The 19,115-nt window shown below is 39.3% G+C and overlaps 1 protein-coding gene and 1 long non-coding RNA gene across 6 annotated transcripts in view; one reads left to right on the top strand and one right to left on the bottom strand.

Moving 5' to 3' along the window:
- Ctdspl2 (CTD small phosphatase like 2) overlaps positions 1 to 9,526 on the bottom strand; it is an 81,409-nt gene extending 71,883 nt beyond the window's left edge. For 2 of the 5 annotated variants that reach the window (XM_074065855.1, XM_074065852.1), the window contains exon 1: positions 9,368 to 9,526. The gene's annotated coding sequence lies outside the window, so the exon portion shown is untranslated. The remainder of the gene's footprint in view (positions 1 to 9,367) is intronic. The other 3 variants (XM_074065851.1, XM_074065854.1, XM_074065853.1) reach the window with 2 other exon arrangements.
- Positions 9,527 to 9,637: 111 nt separating this feature from the next.
- The window catches only part of LOC141420794 (uncharacterized), a 73,861-nt gene continuing 64,383 nt past the window's right edge, over positions 9,638 to 19,115 (top strand). Inside the window, exon 1 of the long non-coding RNA XR_012445439.1 lies at positions 9,638 to 9,775. This is a non-coding gene — a long non-coding RNA (uncharacterized lncRNA). The remainder of the gene's footprint in view (positions 9,776 to 19,115) is intronic.

Here is a 19,115-nt window from a genome sequence, read left to right as displayed (position 1 = left end):
AGAGTCTTAAAAGCAGATATCTGATCTGTAACTCCAATAACCTGGCTATATAACTCAATTTTTGTTGAAATGAATTACAATTTTTTCATTTCTCTTAAAGTGACTGAAACATAAGAAATCTTTACTACAGTAATCAATTCTTGCTTACACAAAGGGACCTATAAATAAAACAAAAAATGTTCCTTTCTCAGATTTCCTTCCTCTTCACAAAATTTCTGATATCAAGCAATCTTTGAGGCAATTATGGTTGCAAAATGTCTTGTGTTAATAAGATTACAATAATGATACAAGCATAAATTCAGTCAATAATCTGGTATCTGGGGTCTTGAGTGCACAAACTTCTACCTAAACAACAGGAAGAGAAAACAGCATGTTTCATATGAAGGATTGCTAGTAAATTACCCAGGACTAACTAATGTGCTCTCATTCAAACAAGTATGTTTGCTGAATGAAGGGGAGTAGTAGTATACTTATGTATCACACATTGAGAGGAAAATAAGAGTAGATAACAAACTGTAAAAAGATCACAACTCAAACTTCAAAGGCAACAAAATCAAGGTTTGTCATAGTTGTCTATACAAACATGATACACAGCCAGGTGCCAGTGGCTCACGCCTGTAATCCTAGCTACTTGTGAGGCTGAGATCAGAAGGACAGAGGTTTGAGGTCAGCCCAGGCAGTTTTCGAGACCCCCATCTCCACAAACAACCAGTGCAAAATGAACTGGAGATGTGGCTCAAGTGACAGAACACCTGCATTACAAGTGTGAAGCCCTGAGTTCAAACCGCAGTGCCACCAAAAAAAAAAAAACCTAATACACTAAAAAAAGAATAACACATGGAGCTAGAAGTGTAGGTCAGTTGGTGGTAAAAGTACTTTCCTTAGTATATAAGAGGCCATGGGTTCAGAGAGAGAGAGAGAGAGAGGTAAGAGAGATTAACACATGTATGCAAGGTTCTGGACTAGGCTCCTATAGGAGTTTTAAAAGGGACCTACAGACTAGGAGGTAGGAACTCACATTCCATTTCAAACCTATCACTGGTTAGTTGTGTGACACACATTAAGTCATATAATCATTCTAGCAATTCCCTTTCTTTAAGGAGAAGTTACTGAACATCAGATCTGTGCATTTCACGTTATTTTTACAGACTGGAGGTATGGCACAAGTGGTAGACTACCTGCTTTTTCAGCACAGAAGCCCTGAGGTCAAATCCCAGTCCCACAAAAAAAAAAAAAAAAAAAGATAAATTTTACATATAAATTTTTTACATATACATTTTACATGCAAGGTTTACCTAAAAATTAAATAAATACAAAGCTGTCAAAGTGGGAGATGAATTATTAATCTGACCTGACTTTATTCTTCTGTCATATACAACTCATCCTGTAGTACATAAATTAAAATAAACATTTACTACATGTTCAAAAGTCTTCAGGGAGCCAAGTGCTGGTGGCTCACACCTGTAATCCTAGCTACTCAGGAGGCAGAGATCAGAAGGATCATGGTTTGAAACCAGCCCAGGCAAACAGTTTCCAAGACCCTATCCTGAAAATTTCCAACACAAAACAGGGCTGGCAGAGTGGCTCAAGTGGTAGAATGCCTGCCTGGCAAGCATAAGGTCTTCAGTTTAAACACCAAACCACCAAAGAAAGTCTTCAGGGGCTGGGGGAGCAGTTCAAGTGGCAGAGTGCCTCCCTAGCATGAGGTCCTGAGTTCAAACCCCAGTACTGTCAAAAAGTCTTCAAAATAGTTTATCACTAATAAAACACATATGTTAAAAGACTATATGACCAATAAAAAGATCAAAGATTGGACAAAAAAACTTACTTTTAACTAAATAAAAAATTTTGTCTCTACTAGCTCTAAAATTCTGTGGGCCCATTAATTTGTACTCCACCTTAAAATTGTTATGATAAATTTATATTAATACATCCATCAAAGAAAAAGTAAAAATTCACTGTGTTAGTTGATACAAGTGATATTTTTGAAAGTGGTAGCATCTATTTCCACTTAATCTATATTTGTAGCCTAAATATTTTGAAATCAGTAACTTAGGTATTTAAGTTGTCCACTTATACTCTCCACTATCTTCCCTAAGTCATGAAGGACTTCAGAGAAGGGATTTCTCAGTCACTTCATAAAAATCAAAGTCAACTATTTCAAAAGGAATAAGCAAATTACATTACATAAGGTATCAAATCCAAGAGTGGGACATTCTTTTCTTCCTCTTCACAAGAAAACATATGATAAAGTAGTCTTTTTGGACCCAGGTTTTTCTTGGTTTTGTTAAATTGATCATTATTTTCTGATACATGGTTTTTCTGCTTAATGTATTAGCAAACAGTATAGGATTCCACAGAAACTATCAAATAAACATATAATCAAAAACATCTGGGAAGGGCTGGAGGCATGGCTCAAGCAGTAGAGTGACTGACTGCCTGCCTGCCTAGCAAGCATAAAGCCCTGAGTTCAAATCCCAGTGTCCCCCCACTAAAAAAAAATTTGGCAAAATATGGGGACTCTACCAAGAATAAAAGAGCTGCTCTTGGCAAATGTCTATAATCCCAGCACTGGGAAGACTGAGGCATGAGAATCCTGAGTTTGAAGCCAGCCCAGGCTACAAAAAAAACAACTGCTGAGGTTTATCTTCCAAAGTTTTTTCAATAAACAAAAAGGGATTCTAAAACTATGACCAACTTTCTCTAGAGAAACAATATGTGGGTTATTATATTACTAGTGACTTAAAAAATTCTCTGAAAATATAAATTGATTTTTTTAAAAGATGACATTACTCAGTCTAATCATTAGAAATACTTGCTATGAGAGAGAGAGAGAGAGAGAGAGAGAGAGAGAGAGAGAGAAAGAGAGATTGCAGTGATAGCAGGGTTTGAACTCAGGGTGCTACAATTTGAGCCATGCCCTCAGCTTCAGATATTTTTTCAGATAGTCTCGCACTTTTTGCCCAGGCAAGCCACCTTGTAAATAAGAATTCTATCATATGTAAGAAAATTCATACCAATAAAACTTTAAAATAGTGTTAGCTGGGCAAATTCACACCCGTAGTCCCTGTTTCTTAAAGAGGTTGGGGCAAGAGGATCACTTGAGCCCAGTTCAAGGCCACTGTGGGCAACATAGTGAGTGAGACCCCCCCCCCATCTCCGGGGGGGAAAAAAAAGGTTACTTTTGCAAGAATATAAACCATAAATTCTTAAGAACTGAGCACCACAGTTCATTCTTTTTCTCAATAAGCTTATAGGAAATTTAACCCATCTATGCTATCATTTCTCACTATACTACCATCCTTCCTACAGAATTTTCTAATTTACATTTTTTTTTAATTTATAGGGCTAACTTAACATACAAGTTTCTTTTTTTTTTTTTCATTTTTCTTTTATTATTCATATGTGCATACAAGGCTTGGTTCATTTCTCCCCCCCTGCCCCCACCCCCTCCCTTACCACCCACTCCGCCCCCTCCCTCTCCCCCACCCCAACATACAAGTTTCAATGTACTTATTGGATGCATCAAAAAAAGAAACTTTTAGACTGGAGGTGTGACTCAAGCAGGAGAGCATCTGCTGTATAAACATGAAACCCTGAGTCCAAACTCCAGTCCTGCCAAAAAGAAGGAAAAAAGAAGAAACTCTAAAGATTTTTAAAAGTGAACTTAATTTTGGCAGAATTCTCCTAAAAGTGCTTTTTGCCAAGGCCTGTAATCCTAGCTACTCAGGAGGCAGAGATCAGGAGGATCACAGTTCGAAGCCACCTCAAACAAATATAGTTCTCAAGACCATATCTCAAAAAAAAAAAAAAAATTCACAAAAAAAAAAGAAAGGGGAGGGGGGCCCTAGTAGGCCCTGGTATAGTGGCTCAAGGTATAGGCCCTGAGTTCAAGCCCCATACTACCCCCCCAAAAAAAATGCTTTTTATTTAAATAATTTTCACCAAAACTGGCCAAGGGGAGACATGAAACTATTTATTTATACCCTCTCATTAACAAATCAATTTTAAATTAAATTTACTCTCAGGCTAAAAGAAAACTGAAATCGACAAGGAAAGTTATTAACTAAAAGTCTTTAAAATCATAAAGTAGAACATCGTAACCTTTGCCAAAAATAATTTTACACCGAATATCTTAAATAATTTCCCACTATTCTTATCACTACCTATTACCTACCAAGAAAACTAATTTTTTTTTTTTTTTGAGACAGACTCTCAGTCATCCTATATTACAGGCCTGTGCCATTGCAACTGGGCTAGAAAAACAATCTTGAAGATTGAGATAACCATGGAAATAGAAGAAGACAAGGGTTATTCCCAATCCCCTTGTTTGGGATCAAGCTCACAGTCTCGTATATGCCAGACAAGCACTCAACCACTCAGCTACATCACTTTTTACGCTTTATAAACAGTGAATTTTTATTTTAATTACTAGTCAAAGATTTGGTATAATCATAGTTCTCTAACAGAATTATCCTCTTATTTGCTATTACTTTAAAAAAATTAAAAAGCATATTTCCAATGGGGGAGATGTATAATTGCTAGAAATATGATTGTGAATACTTTAAAAATAATTTTACATGCATATTAGAAAATTAAAGGATCATATGATTATCATAATTTAACAAAACATTATCAAAGTTGTAAGGTTAGTAAGAGGTTAATCATTTTCAACTAAAGATACTCAGACATATTTGGGAAATATGAGAAAATCAATTATTACTAAAGCAAATAATCATAATTTCCTCTCAACTGAAATATTTATGTGTCCTGTATATTTAACAAATAATATGTTCCTCTTTTAACAAATATATATATATATATTTTTTTTTTTTTTTTTTTTTGCAGTACTGGGGCTTGAACTTAGGGCCTCATGTTTGCTAGGCAAGCAGTCAACCACTTGAGCCACTCCATCAGTCCTTTTCTGTCAGCCTTTTTTGTGTTGAGTGTTTTCAAAATAGGGTTTCTCCAACTATTTGCCCTGGCTGGTTTCGAACATCAATCTTCCTGATCTATGCCTCCTTGAGTAGCTAGAAGCCACCAGCTCTCAGAAATAAAACATACTTTTAAATTACTAACTGAAGATTACTTTCACTATCCAACATGAGAATCTTAAAATATCAGGTTGTGCTGCTAATAAGGTCTTAACCTTCCTTTTATGTTTTAGCCACTTCTCTGCACTTTTATTTCCCAATTTATCACTATTTAAATTTTCATCCAAAGGAAGACAATATGCCTCATAAACTATGCAAACTGCTATTAATAAATTTTAATCCCAATTGTTTGTGAAGTATTCAAGGGCCTTTTACAAGTACATTGTTTCATGTATCTTTAACCAAAGCAGTAAATAAACTTTCTTGTCCTAAAAATTATTACAGCTACTATGAAAGCCTAACTGCTTGTCAAAGCATTGTTGATGATTCATGTTTAATCTAGACATACACCTTTTCTTCAGTCTTTCTAATACAGGAGCCTAAGAGCTGGGGATGTAGCTCAGTGGTAGAACATTTGTCTAACATTTGTCTAATACAGGAGCCTAAGAATACCATTAAAACATGGGGTCCTAATATAGTCAAATGGCCTATTGTGACCTTTTGTTAAAATTATACTTGTCAAAAGGTCTTATGATTCATCTTGGGGCCACACTTAAGTCTCTCCCTTTCTTTTTGCCAGATTCCCCAAAGGTCCAAGCTTCTCACTATCATTTTACCACCATCATACTGGCCTTCTATGGACAACACTCCTATATTCCTTCCACACCTCTCCTAGTGACAGCCAGTGCATGTGTTCCACTGCCTCTCAACACTCCCCTGTGTGTGGTATCGAGTTTATATGACAAGCTAATCCGTGCTTATGAATAAAAAACAATATAGTTTTGTTTTTCCTGAAAATTTGTTTTTGTAAAAGTATTCCCTAAGAGCCATGCCATGCCTGTAATCCTAGCTACTCAGGAGGCAGAAATCAGGAGGATAGTGGTTTGAAGCCAGGCAAATAGTTCCACGAGACCCTACCTCAAAAAAACCCTTGACAAAAAAAAAAAAAGAGGGGAGGCTGGTAGAGTGGCTCAAGGTGAAGGCCCTGAGTTCAAGCCCTAGAACTGCAAAATAAATAAATAAATAAATAAAATATTCCATAAGACAGTGGAGAGATACAAATATGGTCGGGCACTGGCAATTCTTAAGTTATCCCACATCTCAACCACCTAGCCTGCCTATTTATAACATAGGTCTAATTACAATTTAATAGCTTAAATTAAAAAATTAACACAGTCATACAATCACTAGCAAATTTATGTGTGATTTATGCCTCAGGGCACATGTCAAGAAAGTGGAAACTTAGGCTAGGGGAGTGGCTCATGTGGTAAAGCTCCTGCCTAGCAAGTGTCAGGCCCTGAATTCAAACCCCAGTACTACCAAAAGAAAAGAAGAGGAGGAATAGGGAGGGAAGAGGAGGAAAGGGGTAAGACAGAGACAGAGACAGAGAGAGAAAACTAAAGTTGTAATTGGGCTGGCACCAGTGGCTCACACTTATAATCCTAGCTACTATGGAGGCAGTATGAAGCCTGCACCAAGCAAATAGTTCCTGAAGCCCTATCTTAAAAATACCCAACATAAAACAGGGCTGGCAGAGTGGTTCAAGTGGTAAAGCACCTGCCTAACAAATGTGAATGAAAAACCCTGTCTCAAAAACAAATAAATAAATATACTCATCCTCGGAGCAAATGACCTCCTATGACTTTTTTGATCTCCTCAGAAAAATTACCTAAGAACACACCATACCTGAGATCCTCTCTGTACACCTGACATTTGTGACTTTGTACTTTATGTTTTCATAACAACTTGACAATTTACAAATATTATAAATATTGCTTTTTCCACATTCTGGCAAACCACTTTATTCTTCAGCTCATTAATCCAAAAAATAGCATCCTATGACTAAGACAACTCAATACCATTTACTCATTTAGCAGTTCTACAGTTACAAGTCCAGAGTCTAGTTAGTACATTCCTTTCCAAACAACAGTTCCAATTTTCTTTAACCAGAATTAGATGGACTCTGTTGTAGCTAACTTGAAGATTTGGTAAAGAAGTCATTTAACAAAATTCACAAACTTGGAATCAGCTAAATTAACTTGAAAATATAAAACTTCCCCAAATCTTAATTTCTCTCTTTTTTTTTTTTTTGGGGGGGGGAGATGTTAACTGAAGTTGAGGGCAGGCACTCTATCCCTTGATTCACTCTGCCAGCTCTTTTTTGTGTTGGGAATTTTCGAGACAGGGTCTCAGGAACTGTTTGTCCCGGGCTGGCTTCGAACTTCGATCCTCCTGATCTCTGCCTCCTGAGTAGCTAGAATTACAGGCATGAGTCACCAGCGCCCAGCTAAGTCTTAACATTACTAGCTCAAAATGAAAAGCCCAAGAGACACTATAAAGGTATAAAACATACCTATTCTATTTGGTATTCCTGGGCAATCCCGTTATCTCTATGTAGCTACAAGTCCACAAAGGTTAAGAACCCCACCACTTGACAGCTTTTACATCCTTTCAATCCATGCTGAAAAGAGAATCTAAACAAATGGGAGTGTAGGTACTGAACAAATGTAGTACTAATAATCTGGAAGAATTCTGAAGACATAGTTTACAATACTTATTCCACTACCTATAAACCAAGTTTTACCAAAAATTACCTCCCAAAACATCATTAAAATACAAGCAAAATCTACCAGTAACTTAATGTAGATCCCATTTGGTTTTTTTGGCAGTACCTGGGTTTGAACCCAAGGCCTCATGCTTGCTAGCCAGTTAAGCCACAACCTCAGTCCTTACATCCCTTTAAGTTACATATATGGCCCCCTTTTTAATAAATTGTCTTAAGTATCCAACCAGCCTGCACCTCCACTACCACTGGTCCTAGAAGTTATTTCAACTTAATCCTAAAAGACTACTTCACATAAGAGCTACATTTTGCCTTGACTTTCTTTATGACCTTGGGTAAAGTCTACCAAATGAAGACTATAATAATGTGTGTTCCTGCTTAATTACTGAAATTTAGTCCTAATATCATGCTAACAATAGTGAAGTTCTCTAAACTAGACCTACAGAGCTGAAAGCTTTTGAGTTATAAATATCAACTGACATGTAATATGAACCATTTTTTCATCTTAATTTCATTACTGGGGGGGCTATAAATACCCCAAATTCAACACGATCAAAAACAAATTCTGAAAATTAAGGGCCTCTTTCCGTGGGGTTGGGGGAGATGGGAGGAGGAGGAAAGGATGGGTACAACTTGCTTTTACTTGCCATTTCCCTGCTTTTATACGGATAACAGCGGAACCACAAACAAAAATGTAACACTTAGCAAAGTATGGTGAGTCGGAATATTATCTGAAAAGTATGCAGATAAATCTATCGTTTCAAATCACTAATTTGAATGCCCACGTAGAGCAGTAATCTTGGTACTGTCCTACTAGCATTAGAAAGATAAATCCCTGCCTTGGAGGTACATCTACTAAGTACACTTCATTTCAGGATCTTAGGCAAGTTTACAAGCAGTATCTCTGTAGGCTTCCCCGAGGTACTCTCAAAGTGCTTAACATCATTCACACATCCCTCTACCACTAGGGCGAAAAATAAACAAACACGACTTACTTATGCAATTATTAGTCACATAATTCTGGTCAAGAATGCAAAAATAAACACTCACACAGACATACCCACGAAAAGCAGAGACTTATTAACGACAGTAAGATTCACCCTTCACCGACCACTACAGGAACCAGAACCCTCCTCCCACATGGGCCGCTCTTCATTACCACTGTTAATTTGAAAAAAGTAACAATGTCAACTTAACATTTTAACAGTACGGAAGATCAACAGAAGTTAGTGAAATCACCTTTCCCAGATTCTCAAAAAATGTTTATAAGAATAAAGATAGAGCAACGCCCCCCCTCCCACTAAAATCACCCCCTCGGAAAGAATGAAACCTCGAAAACATCAGACATGCAGAGGTTAGAAAAAGGCAAATCTTCTAAGTCTATTAACCAGAGGGACCACGGGGCTGGGGACTGGGAACGTGAGATCGGGGTGGGGGTGGGTAGCAAAGTGAAATCTAACCCCAAATCACAACACAGGCCGCAGCCTACAAGCTGAAGCTGGCGGGAAGTGAGCTCCCCTTCCGTTCCCAAGGGAAAGTCCAGCGAGAGCGGCCGGCACAGCGGACGCGCCAGGAGCCCAGACTGCATGCCTACCAACGCGCTGGAACCGCTGAAGGACCGGGCTGAGAAGGGGAGGAGATCCGGCAGACGGCCCTGGAAGAGAAGGACTGAGACTGGGAGCAGCGGCAACGTCTAGACGAAGGAGATTACCTTAACTATGACGACAGAGAAGTGTCCTCAGGTTCCGGCGATAGTCCCGACCGCGCAATGTGTGGTGTCTTTCCCGCTTAGCCCGCAACAGCAACAGAACCAGCTCCTTCAGCCAGTCGCCATTTCCCGCCTACCGACCTGCTGCACCGCACGGACAGGGACCCGGATGGAAAGCGGCCTTTCCGCGCAGGCGCACTGGCTTCTTCCTCCCCCTCCCGCCACAATTCCGCGAGGTGGGAGGGAAGGAATGCGGGTGGACACAGCGGGGGCGGAGCGGGGGGGAGGGAAGAAAAACAACTTTGACTTCCGTGAAGGGCCCCGAAGAAACTCTCGAGTCCAAAATCCTGGCAAAAAATGAACACAGGGCGTCAGAACCGAATGGAGTAAGAAAGGACAAAAACTATCAGGGTATGTCAGGGCCTGGGGGACATTTGTACTTTAGGAGCCTCCGTAGCCGGCTGTGTAGTGGTCGCAGGGGGAGTAGGGAGGAAAGCGTTAGGAGTGGAGAGGCGGGGACGCGAAGGACGGTTTTTCCTCCCGCTGCTAACGGAACTGCTTAGGGCCGAGCTGGGAGGGGGAGCACGCCCTCGCCCCGCAGGCGGGGCTTAAGAGCGCGCTGAGCATCCCGGCGGCTAGGGTTTAAGAACTGTGCGCGCGGTGGGTGGGCGGGGCCGAGGGGGCGGGGCGGGGCTAAGGGTTTGGCGCGCTGGAGGAGGTAGTTAGTGTTGAGAGCTTGCGGACCATGGGATAAGGTGGATCTTTTCTCTTTTCCGGGAGAGTGGTGGCCTCGGAAAGTTCTCTTTCCACCTCACTGCCTAAAGGATATGGCAGTCGCTCGTCATACAGATTCATGACCTTCGATTTCACGCGATTCGGTGATGATTGTGCAGGCTGAGAACTCTTTCAGACAACCGGCTCCCACCTACAAACCTGGGTCAAAGAATTGTCAGCTCCCACAAGGGGAGAATGTATCCATCTGGAGCATCCCAGTCATGGTGCAATGTCAAAAAGCCAAGTCTGGTGGTTGGGAGTGTAGTGTTGTTGAACTAAAACTCCACAACACTCTTACTATACGATGGAGAAGTATTTATTTTGGAGGGGGGAACAAGTAGGTAACAGGGATACAATAGTGGAAAAGGCAAAAGCAGACTGTTTTCCCAGAGCTAACAGTCTGTTGGAGAATACAAACAGAATCTGAATGTACTGTGATAAAGTGACTTGTCAGATTGGGATGGAATGTGTAGAGGGAACACGTGAGGCTGTCAGGGAGGGGGTCTGGGAAGGTTTTCATAAAACATCTGAGAGGCATAAAAGAGTTGATGTTGCCATACGGTGCGCCGGTGGGTCTCCTGTAGTGCTAGCTACGAAGGAGGTAGAGATCAGGAGGATCGCAACTGGAAACCAGCCCCCAGCAAATAGTTTATGAGATCTTGTCTCGAAAATACCCAACATAATAAAGGGCTGGCGGAGTGGCTCAAGTGGTAGAGCGCCTGCCTAGGGCGCATGAGGCCCTAAGTTCAAACGCCAGTACCGCCCCCTCTCCTCACCCCAAAAAAGGAATTGGTATTGTAAGAGTGTCTACATAAAGGAAACAGATGGAAAAGTCCAAAGAAGAGATTGTCTTGAGCCACAAGGGGGTGGGGCGGACATAGTAGCTTCTGACGACCTTGAGAGGTAAGCATAGAAGTGTAGATAACATGCCCTTGGGAATATGACTGGTCTTAATTCAAAATGGAGCAGGCGGGTTGTCTTCTGAAAACCTCATACACTACAGATCCTGTCAGAGGTCACAGCTCATAGTTCATTTGTTCCCTAACTCTTGCCAGTACAAAAATGTTTTGAAGACAAGCTGGTGGCCCAGGCCTGAAATTCCAGGACTTGGGAGGCTGGGCCCAGAGCATTGAGAGTTTGAGGCCAGCCTGGGCTACGAGCAAGTTACATAATCTCAAATAGAAGAAGAAGGAGGGGGAGGGGGAAGGAAAAATAGAAATAGTAAGAGTCCACCATACTTAACCCACCATTCAAAACCCTTGTTCCTTCCTATTATTGCTTATACTCTCTCTACAACAAAATTAGAAATAAGGGCAAAATAGTTTCTGCTGGGTATTGAGGGGGTGGGGGGGAGAGGGAGGGGGCAGAGTGGGTGGTAAGGGCGGGGGTGGGGGCGGGGGCAGGAGGGATAAATGACCCAAGCCTTGTATGCACATATGAATAATAAAATAATAAAAAAATAATAAAAAATAAAAAAAGTCCACCATAGCAATAGGTTCCTGAAAGGCTAATTGAAACTCAACAGATAATTAATGGTTATCCAGGAGCTGGAGGTGTGGCTCAAGTGGTAGAAAATTTGCATAGCAAGCAGAAGGCCCTGAGTGCAAAACAAAAAAAAAATTAATGGTTATCCAATGTGTATCAATAGGATGTAAACTAAAGTTACTCCCATGGTTACTAAAGTTGTTTTTCAATTAAATAAAAATTAGAAATGTTTCTGAAAAAAGTTCAAAGTAGTTATTTCAAATCTTCATGCTCCTAAAACTTAAGTCAAATATGTTGTTTTACAAACCACTCTATATGCATTTTATTCTCTTCCAACAACCTGTAAGGTAGTTGGAATAGGTGATATTTGACTCTGACCCTTTCAGTTGAAAACACTTAAATTTTAAAAAGGAAGAAAAAAACATGCCTTATCCAAAGACAATCACCATAGTAAGAAAAACAGTTGGGGGTGCTGGAAGCTTGGCTCAAGGGGTAGAGCACCTGCCTTACAAGGGTAAACCCCTGAGTTCAAACCCTATTACTTCAAAAGAAGAAAGGAAGGAACGGAGGGAAGAAAGGAGGAAGGAAAGAAAAATACAGTTGGGGCTCAAACCTCATTCAGGTTGAGGCCCTGAGTTAAAACCTATTACTACAAAAAAAGAAAGAAGGGAAAGAGGAGGAAGAGAGGGATGGAAGGAGGGAGGGAGAAAAAGAAAAAAGAAATACAGTTGGGGCCCCATTCTGCCATCACACCACTTCCTCTAGCAATTTTACCATTGTTAAGTTTGTTAAGTTTAGATGGGTTGCTGGTGATAAGCCTAAATGATTTCGCAATTTGTTTACTTAATGTTTTAACACCATTTTCCCCCAAAGACTAACTGTTATTTCCGTTTTTCACTTTAGTTACCCTTTTTTCCCTGCAATATGGAAGTGAGTTGTGACATGCAAGTGATATTATTTATGAAAGCACTTAACAAGGTGCTTTCCTTGCTCCTTAAATGGTAGTTGTTAATGTCAGTAAGCTTCAGTGACAACCCTATCTAAGATTTTAGACTAGAAATTTAAAAATAGAAAACCTTCGTTGGGCACAGTGCGACACATCTGTAATGCCAGCTACTTGGGAAGACTGAGGGAGGAGGCTGGAGAGCTGAAGGCCAGACCCCTTCTCAAAAATAAATAAACATATAGTTTTTTAAAGTACAAAGTAGGTTAGGAATGTAGCCTCGTGGTAGAGTGCTCGCCTACCATGTACCCTGGATTGGATCCCCAGCACTGCCAAAAAAAGTATGAAGTATATTTAGGGGCAAAGCAGTGGCCTCAAGGAAAAAGGTAGTGACAGACCTGGTAGCATGCAGCTTTATAAGCTATTTAAAACTATTGCTATGTGAAAACAATGAAATAGAGTATTCACAAAAGTAATAGAAGGATTTCAGATCATTAGCAGTCTTTTCAGTAGGTCCTTTATTCTAAGGTGTGCATCCCTAGTCCAAAATGAATTACTCCAAATTCCAAAACTTGTTCAGGACCACATGCAAATTATACACCTAACTTCATGTGATAGGTCACAGTCAAAACATAGGTGCAGTAAACTTCAGGTTTATATGAACCATAAAAGGATTTTATATTTACACTTGGGTCCCACCTCCAAGACATCTCACTGACAAATATTCCCAAAAAACAATCTGAAATTCAAACCACTTTAGGTCCCAAGCATTTCGGATAAGAGATACTCAGCTAGTGTAAGGAATATTGTTTGCCTTTCACTTGAAACATAAGGGATATATTCTTCACAATTGATAATTTAACTAGTTCTACCTCTATGATGTATATTTTTCTTGCTTATTGCAGTTCATTAAGGCAGTAATATTTATATTGAATGTTGAGACATAGAACTGTCATTTTTTGCCCCGGTATAGTAACTACTTGATGACAATGACCATTTGAAACTTGATTAGTCAAAACTAAACCATAATAAATGCAGTTTTTCTTTCTCATATCCCATGTCCAATCTAGCTGACCTTTCATATCAACATGTTCCACATCCAATGGATTCAACCAACTATTCAAAAAAGATTATGTCTGCACTGAACTTGTAGCAGTTTCTTTTTTTGTAACTGTTCTCTCTCTCTCTGCAGTTCTGGGGTTTGAACTCAGGGCCTTGTGCTTGCAAGGCAGGCACTCTACTGCTTGAGCCACTCCCCAGCCCTAAAAGTGAATTTATTCATTTTGTGGTACAGGGGATTGAACCTTGGGTCTGTCTCATTGTAGGCAAGTGCTTTATCACTTAATCACATCCCAGCCCTGTTGTTGTTCTCTTACACAGTACAATATAACAATATAATGCTATTTATATAGCATTTACAGTGTATCAAGTATTATAAGTATGGGGTGAAGGCATTGGTAGAATGGCTGAAGCTGTAAGAGTGGCTGCCTAGCAAGTGTAAGGCCCTGAGTTCAAACCCCAGTGCCAACAAAAAAATAAAGTAATAAAGTATGGGGGGAAGTGAGAGAGGTTAAGAAAGAGTAATAAAGGGATGAATTTGATCAAAGTAAATTACATGTGCATACAGAAATATCACAATGAAACCCCTTTGTACAATTAATTTGCTCTAATTATCTTACCAATAAAAATAATAAAGTATTCAGGAGAGCCAGGTATAGTGGTACATACCTATAGTCCAGTCCCAGATACTCAGGAGGCTGAGGTAGGAGGTTCACCTAAGCTCACAAGTTCAAGACCAGTTTGCTAAATATAGTAAGATTCCCATCTCAAAAAAAATTTTAGAGGCTGAGTGATAGAGCACTTGCCCAGTATGTATAAGACACTGGGTTTGATCCCTAGCACCACAAAAACCATTTTTTTAATTTTTAAAAAATTAAAAAATCAAGTGTAGGAGGAAGCACATAGTTTATATACAAATAGTATGCCATTTTATATAAGAAACTTTTGAGCATTCATGGATTTTGGTATCCCTGGGGGTGGTGATTAGAACCAATTCCCTACAGATACTGAGGGACAATTGTACATACTGAATCCAAACACTTCTTATCACCTCAGCAACCTACCTAGTTCAGTAGCGATCATTTCTCACCTGAAATTCTATTAACAGCCTTTAAGATCTTCCTACTTCACTCTTGAACCCTTTCAACCTTTTCAACACAGCAGCCAGTGGTCATTTAACATTTAAAATTTTTTCTATCATTCTTAAAATCTAGGGTTTGGTGCTAAGCTCAGTGGTAGAACACTTGCCTAGCATACTTGAGGCCCTGGCTTTCAATTCCCAGCACCACAAAATAAAAAGTGAAGTCATCACTGTGACATGTAATGGTCTTCGTATCTGAGTCTATGCTACCTAACCAACCACATTCCCTACCTTTGCTCTTTGTATTCTAGTCATACTGACCAACTGTTTTTGGTTTTTTTGGTGATACTGGGGTTTGAACTCAGGGCTTCATAATTGCTAGGTAGGTGCTCTTACCACTTGAGCCACTTCTCTGCATCCCCTGCCCCCAGATAGGGTCTTTTAGAACTGTTTGCCCAGGCTGGCTTAGCACCTCGATCATCCTCCTGATCTCTTCCTCCTGAGTAGCTAGGATTGTAGATGTGAGCCACCATCACCTGGCCTCCTAGCAACTGTTCTTTGAAAAAAGAGCTCCCTTGGGGCTATGGATGTGGTTCAGTGATAGAGCACTTGCCTAACACTGGCAAGGCCCTGGGTTCCAATGCTGAGCATTGGAAAAAAAAACAAAAACAACCTGCATTCGTGAATCCTCACCTCTAGTTCATTAGATCTGCAGTATCCAATAACCACTACCATATATGGCTACCGAGCTCTTGAAATATGGCTCATGTGAGTGAGGAACTGAAGTTTTAATTTTATATCATTTTAATTAAATTTAACAATTACCCTGGTCTCCAATTGTGTGACCTTGAACAATAAAAATCTTACTTAGAAAAAAATTAATATGAGAGCAACTGCATAATAGGTACAGAGTTCCCATTTGGGGTATAAAAGTTCTGAAACTAGATAGTGGCAATGACTGTACAACATTGTGAGGTATTTAAATACTTCTAAATTGTATGCTTTACATAATTGTATGTTGTGTCAGTAAATGTACAATGATAAATTTTGTTATGTGTATTTTACTACAATAAAAAGTTGTTCCTTGGTAATTACCCAAATGAGTTGAAAATTTATGTCCACACAGAAACCTGCACATGAATATTTATAGCAGCTTTACTCCAATAGTGGAATGATAAACTGTGATACTTGCAAACAATGGAACATTATTTAACTAAAAAGAGTTATCAAACTATGAAAAGAAATGGGGAGTGGCTCAAGCAGTAGAGTGCCTGCTAGCAAGCGTGAAATCCTTAGTTCAAACCCCAGTGCTGCCAAAAAAGAACAAAACATGGCAAGAATGTTAAATGTACTATTACTAAGTGAAATAAGCCAATTTATTAAAAAGGCTACATCTTTTATGATTACAACTATATGTTACTCTGGAAAAAGGCAAAACATCAGTGATTGCCAGGGGTCTAGAGACAAGGAAGGAGGAATAGATGGAGCACAAGGTATTTTTATGGCAGTGAACTATTCTGCATGATACTATAATGATACATTTGTCCAACCCATGGAATGAATGTACAACACAATGAATAAATCCCAATGTGAGCTGTGGACTTTGGTTAATAATTACATGTCAATGTTGGTTCATTGATTGTAACAAACGTTCTACACTGGTGTAAAATGTTGATGGTGGGAAGGCTCTGTGTGTGTGTGTGTGTGTGTGTGTGTGTGTGTGTGTGTGTGTGTGTGTGTAGGAAGTGCACATGTGGGTATACTATTTTCTTCCCAATTTTGACTTGAACCTTAAACTGACCTAAGAAGTAAAGTCTATTGAAAAAATTAATACTTGATTCAATTATTGAAAAATTTTTTAATATACTTGGAGCATAAGTATGTCAATCTACTTAACAATAAATTGTATGAACTCTAAATATTTATAAATATTTTGAATGACAATTTATTGGGCAAATGTAAATGTAAAATATAAATTTCAGGTTAAGTACAAAAGAAAAGAATACATGTATCTCAATACATGTTAAAATGGTAGCATTGGAATATGTTGGTTGAATAAAACATCAAAATGTAACCTTTTTTATTTATTATTTTTGAGACAATGTCTCATTGTAACCCAAGCTGGCCTCAAACTTGCAATCCTCCTGCCTTTGACTCCCCATGCTGGGATTACAGGCCTGTACTACTATACCCAGCTCACCTTTTTAAAAAGTGCTACAAGAAAGTCAGGTGCTAGTGGCTGAAGTCTAAAGTCTTAGCTACTGAGGCTAAGGTCAGGAGGATCATGGTTTGAAGCCAGCTTGGGCAAATACTTTGCCTGACCCCACCCCCACCAAAAAAAATTTCCAGAGTAAAATGGACTGGACATGTGGCTGAAGTGGTAGAGCACCTGCTTTGCAAGTGCAAAGCCCTGAGTTTAAACCCCAGTCCCACTAAAAAAAAAAAAAAAAAAAAAGAAAAATTATTAGAAAATTTAAACTACGTAAGTGCTGCACTATATTTCTACTGAATAGTGCTGTGCAGGATATGCTTGCATGTTTTCATATCCCCTCTTCAGAAATGCTTTTCTGAGCATCCTATCTAAATTAGCATCCCTCCAATATTCCTTTATTCATTCTATTTTCTAGAATATTTACCACTACCTGCCATATAATAAATAAATGTATAGTCGTATCTGTCCCTCCTTCTGGCATATAAATTCATGAAACAGGAATTTTTTTAGTTGGCCTGTATGTGTGCAAAATACTAGTTTCATTGTGACATTTTCATAAATGCATATAACATACTTTGATAATATTCATCCCCATTACCCTATCTTGTCCCTCCTCTTCCTTTCCAGTTTCCCTTCCTTTACTAAATAGTAACCATTCTACTTGCATGTATTTTGTATGAAGCAGGAACTTTTTTACTGCTGTGTCTTCAGCATTCTGAAAAGTTTGTTTGTTGGTTGGTTTTGAGGCAGGGGCTCACTGTGTGTTCCGGGCTGGCCTAGAACTTGAGATCTTTCTGCCTTACCCTCCTAAGTGCCAGAATTACAGCTGTGCTCTGAATAGTTTTCTACACATATCAATAAGAAGGTGAAAGAACAGTCATTGTTTTGCCATGGTGGAATCTTGTGTTAAAGGGTAGGATGGACAACACTTTAAGAGCCATCCAATTAATTTATTTTTAACTAATTACTGGGGATTGAAATCACACATACATAGCATGCACTCCACTAGTGAAGTACACTCCCAGTGTCACCGGTGGATAGTCAGTCTCAGAAGACCCTGGTTGGGAAGATCTCAGGTCCTTGACATCCTGAACAAAGAATTGAGTGGAGACACACAGATTGCACAGCAGCTGTAAAGTTTCATTGAGATAAAAGTAGGAAACTACATTCCTCAAAAAAGGAGGAGCGGGGTCTAGTGAGTGTCTTAAGAGCAGCACCTGTAGCTTAAGAGCACTGGTGCCTTAGTTTGATGGGGTATTTGTACATTACAGAGGGTAAGGGGAGGAGATATGGAGAGTACTTAGGAGTGGCTTTTGGAGACTGACAGATTTATTGACTTTGCATGTGAATTCTCCATTATAATGAGATAGTCCATATTTATTAGGCTGTAATTAAGGGCCCTTGTGCACATGCCCCAGTTTGGATCCAGATGAAAACGTTACTTCAAACAGCATTTTTGGGTGGCTCTGGGTGGGACTACACACCTGTTCCCCACTAGACTATCTGCAAGGCGGCCACATGCTCCCTCCCCATGACCTGGTTTGGGTACTTTCCCTGAATTTCCTGCTTGACCAGAATGTGATGAATCCTAAGTCTACTTTTCTAGACCTCTCAATATTTCTATCCTGTAATTTCAAATACTTATATAACTTCATTTGTATGTCTTCAAGTTCATTCTTCTGTCATCTCCAATCTTCCGTTAAACCCATCCAAAGAATTTTTCATTTCAGTTATTATACTTTGCAGTTCTAGATTTTCCACGTCCCTGATGAAATTCCTTGATCTCTTCTCTCATTAACAACATATCTTAATTCTTTTATTTTTAAGGAATTTTTGCAGTGCTGGGGATCAAGCTCAGGGCCTTGCACATGCTAGGCAAGTGCTCCGTCACTGAGCTGCAACCTTAACTTCATTTAACTCCTTAAAACTATTTACTAATAATGCATTAACAACAAACTCTCTAACAAATAACAAAAGCCATCAATTTTTAAATTTTTTAGTTTTGTCTTGAAATTGGTCTTGCTATGTTATACAGGCCAGCTTTGAACTGATAATTCTTTGGCCTCAGTCTCCTGAGTAGCCAGGATTACAGGTAAGGATGACCATGCTAGGCCACCATTTTTTTTATGTCTAGTCATTTTTTTATTGAACACTGGATAGTGTGAATATGTTCTAGAGACTCTAGACTCTGTTGGCT

Source organism: Castor canadensis, chromosome 2, assembly GCF_047511655.1.
Source record: "Castor canadensis chromosome 2, mCasCan1.hap1v2, whole genome shotgun sequence".
NCBI classification, from domain to species: domain Eukaryota; kingdom Metazoa; phylum Chordata; class Mammalia; order Rodentia; family Castoridae; genus Castor; species Castor canadensis.
This window is presented reverse-complemented; position numbering and strand designations above follow the sequence as displayed.